At 39.4% G+C, this 18,594-nt stretch overlaps 1 long non-coding RNA gene across 1 annotated transcript; it reads left to right on the forward strand.

Annotated features, from left to right (window-relative positions):
• The first annotated feature begins 10,889 nt into the window (after positions 1–10,889).
• Positions 10,890–13,268, forward strand: LOC149751436 (uncharacterized). The gene is made up of 2 exons (XR_016398234.1): positions 10,890–11,436; positions 12,122–13,268. It is a non-coding gene; the product is annotated as an uncharacterized LOC149751436 (long non-coding RNA).
• Positions 13,269–18,594: the final 5,326 nt, after the last annotated feature.

Raw genomic sequence — 18,594 nt, forward strand, 5'->3', positions numbered from 1 at the left:
AACCGCCAGATTCATCCCCTCTCAATCTGCCTTGCCGACGTCCTCCAAACCAACCCAAGTATGCCCTAGAAGCCAACGTGCCTCACACATATTTGTAATCTGAGGCATAAATTTGTAATTTGACACTTATTAATAAATAAGATTGGGCAATTTGTTTTTCATTCATGTTTGTATATGTCCATGAATCATCCAAGAAATTAATAGATGATGATACATATTCTCAAGAAGTTGAGAATTTGAGGCATGTATCATTAGGGATTAGTTTCTAAATGCTCCTGATCGATGGATCTATCACGAGGGATGGTGATCGATCTGCTAAGATTAGTGCACAGATCACTTAGTCAGATGGACGAGTCTCGAGTCTACGGTGTAGAGACACTAGAGTGATTATGCGAGTACTTGTTAGAGAACAAGGTTCTAAGCATAACCAAAGAAAATAATCACATGGATGTCTATCCATCCGTCAGTGATTACTTATGCTGCAGTTATATGACTGATCCTTTGACATGTGATGTCTCAGCTATTTATTGTGAGGTTGATGTAGTTTGACGAGCATGTAAACTTGGGTCCTAGCCATTCGGATCCTTGTAGTGCGGATTGGCTGCAGTAGGTTTATTTTGGAATAGGGTTATATCTAGATGGGATCTATCGATCTTGATAGATTAGGAGTGATCTTATGTAATTTATGAGACTGAGTTCGATAAATTCCAAGCCAGGTATTTTGAAAAAAGAGTTTTTCATATCTCGAACTAGAAGTCGAATAAATTTAACATATGACGGACGAAGCAGTTTGACGAGATATCCATAACCTCCATCACGTCAGGATCCATGATAGAGGGACTGTATCATACGCTAACTGCACCAAGAGGTTCAGATATTCCATTCTGCTGGGTTGCCACCACATACTACTAGGTGTCACTAATGAATTGTGAGACTCGAAGGCATTCACTTAGTGATCAGTGAACCCTAAGAATAGAACTGAAATTGTTTCAGTCCACTGAAAGGAGTTTCAGTGATATTGAGATGGAGATCTCAATATGTCTCACTACCAGTCAGAATAGAACCTACGGGGTCACACACATAGAAGATTTAATTAGTCAAACTATCATAATTGTGATTTGGAATTATAATAGAAATCAATAATCAATATGATAGGTGATTGAATTAACCCACTAAGTGTTAGTAAGTTAATGGAAGAAAAATTAAGTGGAATTGATTGCAATTAGATTGCAATTGGGCTGATTTAATGAGCCAAATTAAATTGGGTTCGATCCAAATTGATTTAGGTTCATGATTGGTTCAATTTGATTAAACCAGAATTTGTGCAGATTTTAAAACCACATGTCGTCGTAGGATGAATATGACTTAAGTCGTGTTCACACTATGTGGACTTTAAAGTCCACATGGCGTCGTAGGATGCATGCTCCCAAATCGATTAATTCTTCTAATAAGATTAGGAGTCCTAATGTGATTAGAAAATTAATCAATTGATTAAGTGGACACATGTCATGCATCTATGAGCACAAGGATTGGACACTTGGCATTAATCCAAGGATGGGTTATAGTCCCATACTCCTAATAAGATTAGGAGAAGCCCTAAATCTAATCTATAAAAGGGTAGCAAGGGAGACGTTATGAATCAATTCTCTCCTCTTCCTCTCCACGCCTCCTTTTCTCTTTTCCTCTTCCCTTCCCACGGCAGCAAAAGGAGACCCCTTCTCCTCATGGCAGCAAGGTGAAGGATCCCCTTTCTTCTTCCTCCAAGGTGTTGGAAAGCAAAGAAGAAGAAGGATCAAGGAAGAGAGAACAATTCAGCCCAAGGAAGAAGGAGTTCTTCCTCCCACATCAAGCTTCTTCCTTTCCTCCTTGTCCACGGCTGAAAGAGGGCTTCTTCTTCCTCTTCTTCCATGGCATCAAGGTTAGGAAGATTCACGTACAAAGCTACCTCTTCCTCTTCCTTAATTGCGAGCAAGGTTGAAGAAGAAAGCATTCTTCTTCAAAGAGGTATGTTGCAGAATTTCTTCCATCTCTTTTGATAGTCATGAGAGGTCTTTGCAAGGAGCTAGCACTCCGGTAAGACCTTATCTCAGATGATTAGATCCTCGTGTGGACACCTGTAGAGGCTGAACATGTGTGCGGCTTAACCAGGAACCTAGATTGATCATCAGGCTGCAGTGTTTTACACATGCAGAATTTTTGAAGATGAGATCTTCAAATTAATAATTTCTGATTTTTGTTTCAGTTTTATAAATTTTAATCAACCATCCTCAGATCCTAATCTTCCTCTCTCTTGAGTTCAAGAATTTTCTAGATTTGGATCCAGAAAATTTTTTGAACTCTACGATTCGAGGCGCGTTCATACGATGAACGATGTTCCGTTCGAATTCCGCTGTGAACGTCGCATCGAATGGGGCATAACTCAACAACACCCTCCTATCCTTAGCCTCACCTGCTGGAATCGGCAATGCCAAAACCCACTCAGCAAGCTGCTCGCCAAAAGCTTGCCAAATGAGGTCCTCATCCCATCCCCACTCTTCCGAAACCAGTAGGTTGCAGACTCTGCGCCCCTCTAGCCATCCGAGGTCAAACAAGTTAGGCCACCTGCATAACGGCAAGTTAGCCAACCATCTGTCCTTTAAGGCATCAACAGCTCATTCATCACCAATATCCCGTCTGATCTTCGAAATCACTAAAGGAGCACGGAAGCAAATCTTTCTCCAAAGGAAGAAACTACATCGACCAACCTGGAAAACTGACGAGTCTACCGAGTCCCAATACTTGGCCCTCATTAGGGAGCCCCAGAGACTCGTCGGCTCCAATATAAATCTGACTACCAATCTGGTGGCGAAGATCTCCCTCTGCTTGATTAGAGTGGATCCCCAGCTCACCACAGCTGGTTAGCTACTAGATCGTGTCCCACGCCAACAGGTGGACACCATTACTGCTCCCCTGCTGCCACTAAATGAAGTTCCTGAACAGGCGCTCCATACATCGTAGCGCTGCAATAAACACCAAAGTGTTGGATAATAGATAGATAGGAATTGAGCTGAGGACTCACCATACCATTGTGACCCTACTCATCATAAACAGGGCACTTTCCTGCCGGCCCTCCAACTTCTGCCTGATGCTCTACTCCAAGGAGAAGCAATCTCCCTTGTGAAGATGCCGATCCATGATCGGAACTCCAAGATATCTCCAGGTGCCCTCCTGGTCCCCAATCTCCAGGATCTCCATAATGGTAGCCTTCAAATCGACCTTAACATTCGAGCTGAAGCAGATAGATGACTTTGCCAGGTTAACCTGCTAACTAGAAGCCGCACGATACTCCTTCAACACCCTTCGAAGTGCCATGGCCCATCTCCTTGTCACCTAGGCCAATAGCAAGCAGTCGTCCGCGAACAACAGATGAGAAATCTGAGTCGTGTCCAACGCTGGCCTATAGGCCTCCACCCCCTGCCTAGCCGAGGCTAGCCGAAGTGTTGTAAATAGGAAGTCCGTATAGATGATGAACAAGAGCAGTGACAAGGGGCATCCCCATCTCAATCCCATCGATGACACGAAGAACTACGATGGGGAGCCGTTCACCAGTAGGGCAAAGGATGGGGTGCGAATGCAACACTCAATCCACCTTACCTAGAGTGGGTGAAAGCCAAAGCACTCTAATGACTGAGCCACGAAGTGTTAGAAGTATGCTCTAGAAGCCAACGTGGCTGACGCATATTTGTAATCTGGGGCATAAATTTGTAATTTAATACTTATTAATAAATAAGATTGGGCAATTTATTTTTCATTCATGTTTGTATGTGTCCATGAATCGTCCAAAAAATTAATAGATGATGACACATAATTTCAAGGAGTTGAGAATTTGAGGCATGTGTCATTAGGGATTAATTTCTAAATGCTCCTGATCGATGGATCCATCACGAAGGACGGTGATCGATCCGCTGAGATTAGTGCACAGATCACTTAGTCAGATGGACGAGTCTCTAGTCCACGGTATAGAGACACTGGAGTGATTATGCAAGTACTTGTTAGAGAACAAGGTACTGAGCGTGACCAAAGATAGTAGTCACATGGATGTGTATTCACTCGTCAGTGACTACTTATGCTGCAGTTGTATGACTGGTCCTTTGACCTGCGATGCCTCAGCTATTCATTATGAGGTTGCTGTAGTTTGACGAGCATGTGAACTTGGACCCTAGTCATTTGGGTTCTTGTAGTACGAATTGGCTGCAGTAGGTTCATTTTGGAATAGGATTGCATCTAGATGGGATCTATCGACCTTGATAGATTAGGAGTGATCTTATGTGATTTATGAGACTGAATTCGATAAATTCCTGGCCAGGTATTTTGGAAAAAGAGTTTTCCATATCTCGAACTGGAAGTCGTATAAATTTGACATATGACAGACGATGGAGTTTGACGAGATATCTATAACCTCCGTCACATCGGGATCCATGATAGAGGGACTGTATCATACGCTAACTGCACCAAAAGATTCAGATATTTCATTCTGTTGGGTTGCCACCACATACTGCTAGGTGTCACTAGTGGATTGTGAGACTCGAAGGCATTCACTTGGTGATCAGTGAACCCTAAGAGTAGAACTGAAATCATTTCAGTCCACTGAAAGGAGTTTCAGTGATATTGAGATGGAGATCTCAATATTTCTCACTACCAGTCAGAATAGAACCTACGGGGTCACACACATAGAGGATTTAATTAGTCAGACTATCATAATTATGATTTGGAATCATAATAGAAATCAATTATCAATATGATTGGTGATTGAATTAACCCACTAAGTGTTAGTGAGTTAATGGAAGAAGAATTGGATTTAATAAGCCAAATCAAATTGGGTTCGATCCAAATTGATTTGGGTTCATGATTGGGTCAATTTGATTAAACCAAGATTTGTGCGGATTTTAAAGACCATATGTTGTTGTAGGATGAATATGACCTAAGTCATGTTCACACTATGCGGACTTTAAAGTCCACATGGCGTCGTAGGATGCATGCTCCCAAATCAATTAATTCTCCTAATGAGATTAGGAATCCTAATATGATTAGAAAATTAATCAATTGATTAAATAGACACATGTCATGCATCTATGAGCACAAGGATTGGACACTTGGCATTAATCCAAGGGTGGATCATAGTCCCATACTCCTAATAAGATTAGGAGAAGCCCTAAACTCAATCTATAAAAGGATAGCAAGGGAGAAGTTATGAATGAATTATCTCCTGTTCCTCTCCACGCCTCCTCTTCTTTCTTCCTCCTTCTCCACGGCAGCAAGGGGTCTTCATCCTCCTCTTCTTCCATGGTAGTAAGGCAAGGAAGATCCACGTGCAAGGTTCCTCCTTCCTCTTCCTCCATCGCGAGCAAGGTTGAAGAAGAAAGGGTTCTTCTTTAAGGAGGTATGTTGCAGATTTTTATCTTCCAATCTATATGATAGTTATGAGAGGTCTTTGCAAGGAGCTAGCACTCCGGTAAGACCCTATCTCAGATGATTAGATCTTCGTGTGGATACCTATAGAGGCCAGGCAATTGTGTGGCTCAAATAGGAACCTAGATAGATCATCAGGCTCCGATGTTCTTCACCTGCAGAATTTTTGAAGATGAGATCTTCAAATTAATTTCTTCTGATTTTAGTTTCAGTTTTATGAATCTTAATCAACCTTCCTCAGATTCTAATCTCCCCTCCCTAATGAATTCAAAGATCTTCTGGATTTGGATCCAGAAAAATTTTTGAATTCTACGATCCGAGGCGCGTTCATGCGATGAACGACGTCCCGTTCGAATTCCGCTGCGAACGTTGCATCGAACGGGGCGTAACTCAGTAGTGGTATCAGAGCCATGGTTCTAGGGAGCATGATTAGGACCTAAGGATTGATTACCACATTTTTAATCTGATTTTTAAAGGAATTATGCTTGCTGGATTTTCAGCGTGCTGAAATTTTAAGTATGCAGATTTTTATTTGCTATGATCTTGCAAATTATTTTGGAATTTTAATTAGATTACAATATTTTAAATCAAGTAATGCATGATCTAAAATCTAGAGAATAGCATAATTGGTTTAAAGTTTCAGATATGAAAATATACATAAGATGCATGTAATCATAATGTTCATACTTGTTTAAGGTTATGTTTAAAACAATGTATGCATGAGATGTATGTATTAGTTAAACAAAATTTATTTGCATGAGATGTAAATAAAATCCTTAAACAATAGGACATTTACATAAGATGTAAACTGAAACAATTATGTCATTTACATAAGATGTAATCACATAATATATGAAACAGTTTCATAATTACATAGGATGTAAACTTGAACCAATATGACATTTACATAAGATGTAAATCGAATGACATATGGTATGGGATAGATGGTTACATTAGATGTAAATCTCAAGAGACCTAAAACCTTCCAAAATCAATCGAAAGTGAACGATACATTGAGCTAGCCATATTTGATTAATTGATCTAATTGGTGTCTAGGCAAGCTCAAAGGTGGTTACTTAATTAGGACCTTACTCTCTGAATAAGGAGAGCCTTCCACCTGCTTACCTGGCCAATTGATCGATTACCTCCTATGGAAAGCTTAAAGTTTGGAATCATTAAGATCTGATTACCCAATATTAAGTCGATTGGTCTTCCACCATAGTAGAGTTGCTAAGATCTTTCCGGCGTTGATTAGTCTCGGCTGGATACAGTGGGCTAGTTGCATCGGGGGATTGGACCTCTCTATTAATATGAGATGTTGTGGGGTAAAGGTGGGGTTAGGCTCCAATAACTGTTAGGTGAGGATCCAATCACAGCTTTATTTTCGCGGGATATACGGTGGGTCTGACTTAACCAAGGAACGGGTCCAATAACTGTTAGGTGAGGTCCTTATGACTTGGAGACCAGGTTAGCTCAATATGCTTACGAAGCATTGTACAAGAGTTGTACACTTATCGTCTATGTATCTCCAATAACTGTTAGGTGAGGTGACATGTAGATTGGTGGGACCGCAGCACCCCATTCGAAATCCTAAGTCGCAGGTTTCCGTATCTTTACCAGAGGAGTGTGAGAGATCCAAGAAATAGTGGGAGGATTTGATCCAATTTTGTTTTAAAAGTTCCTAAAATAAATTAATGTCAAATACAAATTTCTAATTAGAATCTTTACTCTCTACAGATGTCAATGACTTCCAACCCGATAGTTCGAATTCTAGATAACAATAGGTTGACCAGACCAAACTATAAAGATTGGCTTCACAACTTGAAGATTGTCTTGAGTTGCGAAAAGATAGCTTATGTTCTTAACCATGAACTCCCGGTGTTGCCAACCCGTGCAACCAATGAGCAGCGTGAGACGCATGCAAAATGGTTGGATGACGACAATAAGGTTAGGTGCTACATTTTGGCATCCATGTCCAACGAATTGCAATGCCAGCATGAGAGCATGAAGACTGCTAAGGACATACTTGATCACCTACAAGAGTTGTATGGTGAACAGAGTCGCGCAGAAAGGTTTGAAGTGTCCAAGCGGCTCTTCAAAGCCAAGATGCGTGATGGGCAGTCCGTCCATGAACATGGTTTGACCATGATCAAGGATCTTGAGGAGTTTGAGAAGCTTGGCATGACCATGCACAAAGATTTGCAAATGGATTTGATCCTACAATCGTTGCCATCTTCATATGGACAGTTTATTGTAAACTACCATATGAATAAAATTGAATGCACCAAATTTGAATTGTTGAATATGTTGGTGACAACTGAGGGAGCCTTAAAAGATTCAAGGGGCATAGTTCTCGCTGCTGAGCTAGCTTCTACTTCCAAGAGAAAGTCTATTGGGAAGAAGAAGAAGCCTGCGAAGAAGCAGAAGATCGAGAAAAAGTCAAAGAAGGAAGTTTCTAAGAAGAAGGCCGAACCCAAAGAAAAATGTTTCCATTGCAATGAAGACGACCATTGGAAGAGGAACTGTCTTATCTACATGGGAAACATAAAGAAGAAGAAGGATGACACGCCTTCTGAAGGTATGTCTAATATGCTCATTATTGAAACTAATCTAATGGTTTCTTCTATTTCCAGTTGGGTTATAGACTCTGGTTCTAGTGTTCACTTGTGCACTACCATGCAGGGTCTAAAGGAAAGTAGAAGGCTTACGGAAGGTGCGGTAACCCTAAGGGTTGGCAATGGAGCAAGAGTTGCTGCTGTTGCTGTTGGTGTTGGGAATTATATCCTAAATGTCAATCGTCAGCATATTGATGATTGAATTTTGTAAATGAATTGACAAATTAATAAAGTATTATTTGGCATTATTCATCATTTCATCTTCAAATGAACTCTTATACGATGAAGTCCTTAGGACTTATGTTATGATAAAGGAGGATTTATCTTTGAGTCCTTAAACTTGTTCGCGACCAAATGATATGTTGTTACTAGGACGACAACATTATCGAGATTAGGTCGTTGTGTGACATATACGTTGGTTGTCCTCTTAACCAAGGAGTTTGGAGACACTAGTATGCCATACAGGTGAAGTGGAGGAGTACATTTCACTGAACGTGACCAATTCCGGAATGCTCTACTGTCAAGAGATGTTCCGAGTGGATATGGGTATAAGTTTGGCCCTCTGACCCGAGATCGCAACCTGTGACTAGTAAGCAACTCACTATACTTTGGTACCGGACTACCTGAATTTCTAATTCAGTGATGGAAGGTCACTGGGTGCAGTCAAGTACTTGCGTAGTCAGTTGTGAGTCGAGATGGAATTGACGCCTCCTGGAAACAGAAGATAATGTCTTGTAATTAATTTAGCAAAATCTTGGCCAGGGTAATCCCAGTGAGGAATCACGGGATATCTAAAGTTAATCACATAATGGATGTACTAATTATAGGGTTGACATTGAGCTCTAAGTCATCCTGGCATTAGGAGTCAAAGGGATTCAATTATACAGTAACCATAGTCCAGGGTTCCAGAATATTTGCTTCGCATATATTCGGCCTATTCGGATATCTCGAGTACCATTGCTAGATGGTCACATCGATTAGTATAGGAAGATGTTCCTATACTACCGACTTAGGTTCGAACCTATGAGGTCACACGCATAGAAGTTTCTACGTTGATCAAATGGCTGATTGATGATTAAGAATTATTCAGGGATAATTTGGTCAATTCGATTGACAAATTATCCAAAGCAAAAGTTGCATTAAAATAATTATTGAATTATTGATGGATTAATTAGCAATTAGATTGCTAATTAACTCAATTTGATTGAGTAATTGGGCTTAGGTTGAGCCAAATTGAATAGGATTCAATTTGGGCTGCATCAAGGTTTGACCTAATTGGATTGGGTTCAACCCAAGTAGATTGTGTTAGATGTATGCCCTAGAAGCCAATCTGGCTGACACATTGTTAATTCTAGGGACATAATTTTGTACTTGACTATTTATTATTGAATAAATAAAAAGCATCTTTTCATTCATATTAATTATGTGTCTATGAATCGTCCAAGAAATTAATAAGATGATGATGCATATTCTCAAGAGTTGAGAATTTGAGCCATGTATCATTGGTGATTAATTTCTAAATGCTCCTGATCAATGGATCATCACGAGGTCGGTGATCGATCCGATCAGTGCACAGATCACTTTCCTTCTGGATGGACGAGACTTGAGTCCACAGTGTAGGGACACTGAAGTGATAGTGCAGGTGCTTGTTACAGAACAAGGGTACTGAGCGTGACCAAGACAAGAAGTCACTTGGATGTCTATCCACTCGTCAGTGACTTGCTTGATGTTGCAGTAGTATGACTGGTCCTTTGACCTGCGGTGCTTCAGCTACTCACAGTGAGGTTATTGTAGTTTGACTACACGTATACATGGTCTCTAGTCATATGGGTCCTTGTAGTGTAGATTGGCTGCATTAAGTTCACTGTAGGAGTAGGGTATGCACTTACATAGAATCTATCGACCTTGATAGAAGAGGAGTGATCCTATGTGATTTGTTAGACTGAGTTCTAAGACCTTGGCCAGGGCAGTAATAGAAAGTGGAGAAAGAGTTTTCCACTATCGAACTCGAGTCAAATAAATCTTAACATATGACAGACGAAGGGGTTTGACGAGTTATCCATGACCTCCGTCCTGTAGGGATCCACGATAGTAGGACTGTATCACACGATAACTGCACCTAGAGGTTCATCATTCTATTCTGCTGGGTAGCCACTACATGCTGCTAGGTGTCACTGGTGGATGGTGGGACTCATAGGGATTATCTCGATGATCGATAAGCCCTAATGAGTAGAGTTGGAATCATTCCGACCCATTGAAAGGAGTTTTCAATGATATTGTGATAAAGATCACAATATATCTCACTACCAGTTAGAGTAGAACCTATGGGGTCACACACACTAGAGGCATTGACCGATCCGATGGTTGAATCGTGATTAGGAATCACAAGTAATCAATTCGATTGATAATAAGCTGAAGAAGGAACAAAGAGAATTAATTAATTGGACTTAAAACAAGAGTCCTACTTGGAGTAGGATTCCTAAAGTCCTAATTGGATTAGGACTAGGAATCCTACTTGGACTGAGATTCCTACTTGGACTGGGATTCCTACTTGGACTGGGAATCCTATTTGGAGTAGGACTAGGATTCCTACTTGGAGTAGGATTCCTACAATCCTAATTAGATTAGGAGTTTTGAATTAAATTTGGATTCCTACTTGGAGTAGGATTCCTAGAGTCCTAATCGGATTAGGACTTCGAATTCAAATTAGAGTCCTAATTGGATTAGGACTAGAATTAAACAAGTCCTAATTGGATTAGAATTTCTTAAGTCCTAATTAATTATTAATCTAATGAATCAACATGACTCCTAATTGGATTAGGATTGAAGAGTTCAATTGAGTCATGGTTCATTCAAGTTCTAATTAGATTAGGACTAGCATAGATTGAACCCAATTGATTCATGATTTGGACTAAACCAAATAGGAGCCCTAGATGCCTTTATAAGGCTTTGAAAGGAGGTGCCCTAATGATAAGTGAAGCCCTCCTCCTCTCCATCACGTGGCCACCCTCCTCTCCTCTCTTTTCAGCCACCAACAACAAAGGGAAGAAAAGGATCTTGGTGGCCTCCTTCTTCCTCCACCGTTTGGTTCCAACGCAAGGAAGAAAAAGAAGGCTGCAGGGCTTCGTTCCTCTTCTTCTCTTCATCCTTCTTCTTCCTCCTCCCAAGCACAATCAAGGATTGATTGAAAGGGAGGATATCAGCCATCAAAGTTATCTCTGCAAGGGAGCTAGCACCCCGGGGAGATAGAAAGCTTGGATCGATTTTCTGCTTCGTGTGGATACCCGTAGAGGCCGGGCACTTGAACGGCTTCAAGCGAACCTTCATCCTAAACCACGAAATTCAGTTTGCGGTGATCATCTACCCGCACAAGGTGAAGATCTGATCTTCTAATGTTTTAAAATGTTTTTAATCCTTATCTATCTACGAACGGTTTTTGAACAACGTTCATGCGATGAACGGTTGATCCCGCGCATGCCTCTTCCGCTGCATCTGAATTTTTTTTAAAATTTCAGCGGCATGATCGGGGTTTTCTAACAGTGGTATCAGAGCCTAGGCTTCGTAGGTTAAGGTAAGGATTAATTATTAGTAGGCTTATTAGATCTGAAAATTGAAAGATTATGCATGCTGAAAATTTTCTGCATGCAGATTTTTTCTAGGGTGCTGATTTTTGCATGCTGATTTTTATGTGATAAGATGATGATTCTAATTGCATTGTTAATGAGATTACAAAGTTTAGAATCATGATTAGCATGATCAGCAACCTATGTCATGAGATAATCAGTTAGTTTTCAGATCTGAAAATTATAATTGCTGCATGTGGTGATGATCATAGGATTCAAACCCTTTTGGTATCAAATGTAATGACCTGCGATGTGATCTGTGATGTCATGTAATTTTTCAGATGCTTGCATGCATCTTATTTGATGTTTTGAGAGGCCTGCGTGCCTCCTAAAAGGAGATGTAATTTATTATTATTTTTATTTTACATCTTGTTGTATTTCTGTGATGTGATGTACGTCAACGATCAAGTTGAAGACAAGGCATGAGATGAACAGGTGATCTAAGCGGTTGATGGCGATTGGATCAAGAGTTGATCAAGGATCGAATCAAGGAGGCTTGGAACCAATTCAAGAGTTGAAGACCAATTGATCGATTGACGTGCATGTGCTTGTAATACGACCTAACTAGAATCCATGATCATCACCTATTTAAAGTTTAGCTTTAATTATTGCTGCGATTATAACTGCCTGCAATGTGCCGTTTGCATGTGATGTGAATGAGAGTCGGGTAGATAGGTTTACATGTGATGTAGCAAACCCAATTGAGACCTTAATTAAAACCTCCTCAATCAAGTCGAGAGCGAACCAACATGAGCAAGTCATATTAGATTAATTGATCTAATTGGTGTCTAGGAAAGCATGAAAGGTGGTTACTTAATTAGGACCTTACTCTCTGAGTAAGGGGAGCCTCCCACCTGCTTACCTGGCCAATTGTTCGATTACCTCTTATGAAGAGCTCAAGTTGCAAACACTAAGACCTGATTAACCAATATTAAGTCAATAGGTCTTCCACTGTAGTAGAGCTGCTAAGGCCTTTCTGATGTTGATTTGTCTCGGCTGGATACAGTGGTCAAGTTGCATCGGGGGGCTGGACCTCTCTATAGACATGAGATGTTGTAGGGTAAAGGTGGGGTTGGGCACCAATAACTATTAGGTGAGGACCCAATGACGACTTTATTCCTACGGTTATACGGTGGGTCTGACTTAACTAAGAAATGAGACCAATAACTGTTAGGTGAGGTTTTCATGGCTTAGAGACCAAGTTACACTGCAACATGCTTGAGAAGCATTGTACAAGAGTTGTACATTCATCAATCTATGTGTCACCAATAACTGTTAGGTGAGGTGGCATGTAAATCGGTGGGACCGCAGTACCCACTAGAAATCCTAGTCGTGTGGGATTTCCGTTTTCCTACCAGGGGAGTGTGAGGAATTCGAGAAAATAGTGGGAGTTACATTTGTTCTAAAAGACCTTAAAACAGATTAGAATCAAGTACAAAAGTCTAACTAGAATCTTTACTCTCTGAGGATTATAAAATCAGCTTCTAGACTCTTAACTCATATCCTATAGAACAACCGTTTGACCAAACCCAATTATAAAGATTGGCTCAGCAAATTTCAAAAAAAAAAAAATCGTTTTGAATTATGAGAAATTCGGGTATATGCTAGACCATGGAATCTCCGTGTTACCAATCCGTCCGATCACTGATCAGCGTAAGACGCTTGTTAAGTGGACGAACAATGACAATAAAGTTAGGTGCTGCACAATGGCATCCATGTCCAATGCATTACAATGCCAGCATGAGAACATGAAGACTGCCAGGGACATATTAAATCACCTGCAAGAGTTGTATGGTGATCAGAGTCACACAGCTCGGTTTGAAGTGTCCAAGAGGCTCTTCAAAGCCAAGATGCACGATGGGCAGTATGTCCATGATCATGGTTTGACCATGATAAAGGACTTAAAGAAGCTTGAGAAGCTCGGCATGACCATGCACAAGGAACTGCAAATGGATTTGATCCCGTAATCCCTTCCAGCTTCATATGAATAGTTTATAGTAAACTACCATATGAACAAGGTTGTATGCACTAAAATAGAATTGTTAAATAAATTGGTAACTACCTTAGGGATCTTGAAGAAGTTCAAGGGGCATCGTTTTCGCTGTCAAGTTGGTTTTTACTTTCAAGAGAGAGTCTATTTGGAAGAAGAAGAAGCCTGCGAAGAAACAGAAGACCGAGAAAATGCCAAATGAGGAAGTTCCAAGAAAAGGCCAATTGCAAGGAAAAATGTTTCCATTGCATCATGGACGGCCATTGGAAGAGGAACTGTCCTACATACATGGAAAAGCATAAAGAACATGAAGGGTGACAGACCTTCAGAAGGTATGTCAGATATGCTCATGATACTTAGGGACTGTTACCTATTGCTAGCAGAAATTTGATTTCTGTATTTTATTTAGCACAGAAAGATTTTTATTTGAAAAATAAATTGATTCAACATGGTTTTATGATTGACAATCTCTATCACATACATATGGATGTATCTGTGAATATATCTGAGCAAACAGTGAATACCATAGGATCTAATAGATCCAAAAATGAGATAAATCTAAAGTATTTGTGGCACCTCAGGCTTGGCCATATAGGAGAAGACAGAATAAACAAATTGGAGAAACATAAGCTTTTGGGCTCATTGACTTCCGAGTCATATTTGATTTGTGAATTCTGCCTTCAAGGAAAGATGGCCAAGTTATCCTTTGTAGGACACAGGGAGGTCCACTGAAATACTTATCCTAGTACACACTGATGTGTGTGGCCCATTCGATGTGCAGGCTAGGGGTTATAATTTTTTACTTCATTTACCGATGATTACTCACGGTATGGATATGTGTATGAGACACAAATATGAAACTTTTGAAAGGTTCAAAAAGCTTAGATATGAAGTAGAAAAATAAGCACAAAAACTCATTAAGGTTCTTCGATCAGATTGAGGAAGTGAATACCTTAATGGAGAGTTCCGTGATTATCTCAAGGAGAATGGTATAGTTTTATAATGGATGATGACCCAAAGATTGATTCAAAGATTGATTTTGATGATCACAAAACCTTGAAGTATAAATACTAATGTTTGTGTTGCAAGGAGAAAGATATTTATTTTGCAAGGAACATAGCAAGTTGGAAGAATACAAGAAGGCCTCCAAAGTTCTCAAGAAAAGTTGGAAGAAAGCTACAATTCATTGGCCCAAGCTTCAAGTTCAAAGAATTCAAGTTGAAGGAGCAAATTCAAAGAAAAATTCAAAAGAATAGTCCTCGAGTCGACTCCTGGAAGTTTCGAGTCGACTCTGGCACTCTAGAGTTTCAAGGAACAGTGCTCGAGTCGACTCCGGGACTCTACGAGTCGACTCCGACTGAGAACAAACAAAAAGACAGAGAGTTGATTTTCTGCGCTACAGTGATCTCGAGTCGACTCCCAACTTCAGGAGTCGACTCCCAACTTCAGGAGTCGACTCCCAGCTACAGTGCCGGCAGACTACTATTCACAGATCAACTCCTGTTTCAGCCGAGTCGACTCCTACTTCAGCCGAGTCGACTCGAGCACGCTGGGAGGCATAACGGCTAGTTTTTTTCTTGATTCCAACGGCTCTATTTTTGTCTCTAACGGCTAGATTTTTGTTGGGACTCCCTCTAAAGCTATAAAATCAAGAGAAGAGCTAGGGGAGAAGGTATGGAAGTGGGAGAAAACATTTAGGGAAGAGATTTGAAAGAGATTACAAGGAAAATCTTCCATAAGCACAAAAGGGCCATTCAAAGTAAAATAGAGAGAAGAAGAGCATCCAAGTGAATCCCAAAGCTTCCTCTCCATCCGTGTGCTACCTCGGAGATCCTCTACTTCGTGCAAAATCAGAAGAGGGGGCAAGTGAAGAAGAAGCCGAGTTCCTCTATCTACAAATTAGTTTGAGGGCTTCTTCTCTTTTCTTTACTTATTTACATTTGCTATATTTGCTTATTTGAGAAGCTTGTATTTGATTTAAACTCTTGTTCTAATATCTTGTAACTTGATTCAATCAAGGGATTGAATCAAGGGGTTAAGGTTTGTTGGTGAGCCAAAGGGAAAAACCAACGTTGTAAGGTTGTGGTTGGTGAGCCTTTGGGGAAAACCAACCGGGTTGATTGTGAACCCGGAAAACAATCATTGTAAGGTTGTGGTTGGTGAGCCTTTGGGAAAACCAACTGGGTTGGATTGTGAGCCCGTGAAAACAATCGGTTGGTTCTAGTCGGTGAGCCTGTGAAAACCGACCGAGTTCGTTGTAATCTCGCAAAACAACAAGTTGGGTTGTGAGCTTGTAAAACAACCGACTGTAATCTAAGGGATTATAGTGAAATTTCCAAGAGGTCTTGGGGAGTGGATGTAGGTGCTGGGGTGCACCGAACCACTATACATCTTTGTGTTTGTGATGCTTTATCTCTTGTATTTCATGCCTTCCATTCATGCTTGATTGTGTAATATCTCTAGATTTGTTTCTATAGAGTTATAAGTGATTTGCTTAGCTTCCACTCCATTCTTACCATACACATAGATTAAAATTGATCATACAACTATAAGTTAATGTTAGATCAATTGCACCCTAAAGCCATAGTATAATTGCTCTAGCTTAATCTTCCACTGCTTTACTTGTAATTGCCTAGAGCTTAAGTAAATAACATCTTATTATTCCGCTGCATTCTATTCAAAGTAAAAATTAGGGAACATAATTTTTAGAAAACCCAATTCACCCCCCCTCTTGGGTTGTCACCTTGGGCAACAAGTGGTATCAGAGCAGGTGCTCAAGATTAATTGTTGATCTCACGATCAAGAGCCAAAGATCATGACAACTCAAATAGATAGTTTTCTAGGAGAGGGACAGTTAATTGATAGGCCTCCACTGTTTAATGGCATAGACTACACATATTGGAAAGCACGCATGCGCATTTTTATTCAATCACAAAACTATTATTTATGGAAAATCATAATAAATGACCTTCACACACTCTCTCAAACTATTAATGAAAAGGACTTAGCACAATTGATGCTAATGCTATGAACATATTATATTGTGCTATTCATGAAACGAAGTTCAATGAAATTTCTGCATGCTTATCTGCTAAGGAGATCTAGGATACTTTAGAAAATATTTATGATAAATCTCAGATTAGCTCACATGTGCTTCAATTGCATACTAACAATGAGATTGCAGAATCCTCCACAGTAGCCGAGTCGACTCCCAGTTTGTCCGAGTCGACTCCTAGAGAAGAACAGTCTGAAAGGCAGAGACACAGTCTTGAAGACCCTGTGAACGAGTCGACTCCAAGTAGTTCCGAGTCGACTCCCAAGTTAGCCGAGTCGACTCCGACAAGGCCCGAGTCGACTCCGAGGCAGAACAATTCAAAAGACAGAGAATCATCTTTTAGGCCTCTGAGAACGAGACGTCTCCCGAAGATCTCGAGTCGACTCTCAAGTCAGTCGAGTCGACTCCAAGTAAACTCGAGTCGACTCGAGGAAGAAATAACAGCAAGAAAATTCAAAAGCTTCCTAAAGTCAAAGAAGAAGAGGAAGCAAGAAGAAAGGAAGAAAGAGATAAAAAGCAAGAAAGCTAGAAGCAACAATGAACTACAAGAGGTAACTAACTTATGTTTTATGGCACTAGAAAATAAAGTAAAATCTGAATCTAGTGAATTTCATGAAGAATTTTCTTATGATGAACTTTTAAATGCTTTCCATGATTTGTATGGTGAATGTAGAAAATTAGCTATGAAAAATAAAAATCTTAAAAAGCTAAATTTGCAAATTTCAAAAGAAAGAAATTCTATTGCTGAAATACAAGACAAACTAAATTCTGAAAATAAAAGCTTAAGGTTAAATTCAGAAGAATTGATTCAGAAAAATCATAGCTTAATCAAAACAAACCAAAACTTGAGTAAAGAAGTTAACCAACTGAAATCTCTTATTAACAAGTTCACTGTAAGTTCAGAAAGATTAAAAATGATGTTTGAAAGCCAACATGCTGATTTTGATAAATCAAAATTTGGCTTGATTCCTTCACTTAGCAATGAATCCCTAAAGAAAAATGTTTTGAATTTATCAAGCAAACCATTAAATAAGATAACATATTTCGAACATGAAAAGAATGGACATAACAACTTTACCTATCGTTCTAACATAATTAAATCAAGTAGTAAAGTTATTACAATTAAACAAATTTGGGTTCCAAAAGGAACCATATGTCCTAACTCTCAAGGACCCAAGCAAGCTTGGGTACCCAAAATAAAAATATGAGGATGTAGACATAGGTGTGCCAAGATACACATGGAACAAATAGAACTTTCATACAAATGGGTGTTCTAGACACACGTCAAAAAAAATGAAACTTAAAACATACTTATGAAAAGTAATTTTTAAATAAAAAATAATAATAATAATAATAATGAAATCAGTAATCCTTGCATCTCATCATTATTTTTGCCTTAGTATTTGATTAAAATATGAATTGCAAGTATTGATCAATTTTATGATATAGAAAATACTTTTGGAAATATAATCAAATCACTTCATTTTATAGTATACTTTACTCACTATTGGATAAGTTGCTAAATGATTAATCAATTTATTAAAAATAACTCTATGAATTCTCTATATGCTTGATTGAGAGTTTTTTATCCATGGCATTATTGTTTATTGATCATAGATATGATAATGTGTACTTGGTGTGCTTTTGAATATATGCACTATGAATACCAAGATTAAAGAAACCATCTTTGGCATATAAAATCAACTCATGCTAGTATGTACATAATCTCAAAAGACCTTGCCATTGGCTTACTTAGATTATCTTCTGAAAGGTCAAAGTTTGCTATGCATGCTAACTAAGGAAACAAACAAAAATCAATTTCTAAATTGTTGTTTCCATCACTAAGTTTTCAAAAGCTTACAT

Source organism: Phoenix dactylifera, chromosome 13 (assembly GCF_051530095.1).
Source record: "Phoenix dactylifera cultivar Ajwa chromosome 13, Ajwa_hap1_PhDact_Kaust_v1.1, whole genome shotgun sequence".
Lineage (NCBI taxonomy): Eukaryota > Viridiplantae > Streptophyta > Magnoliopsida > Arecales > Arecaceae > Phoenix > Phoenix dactylifera.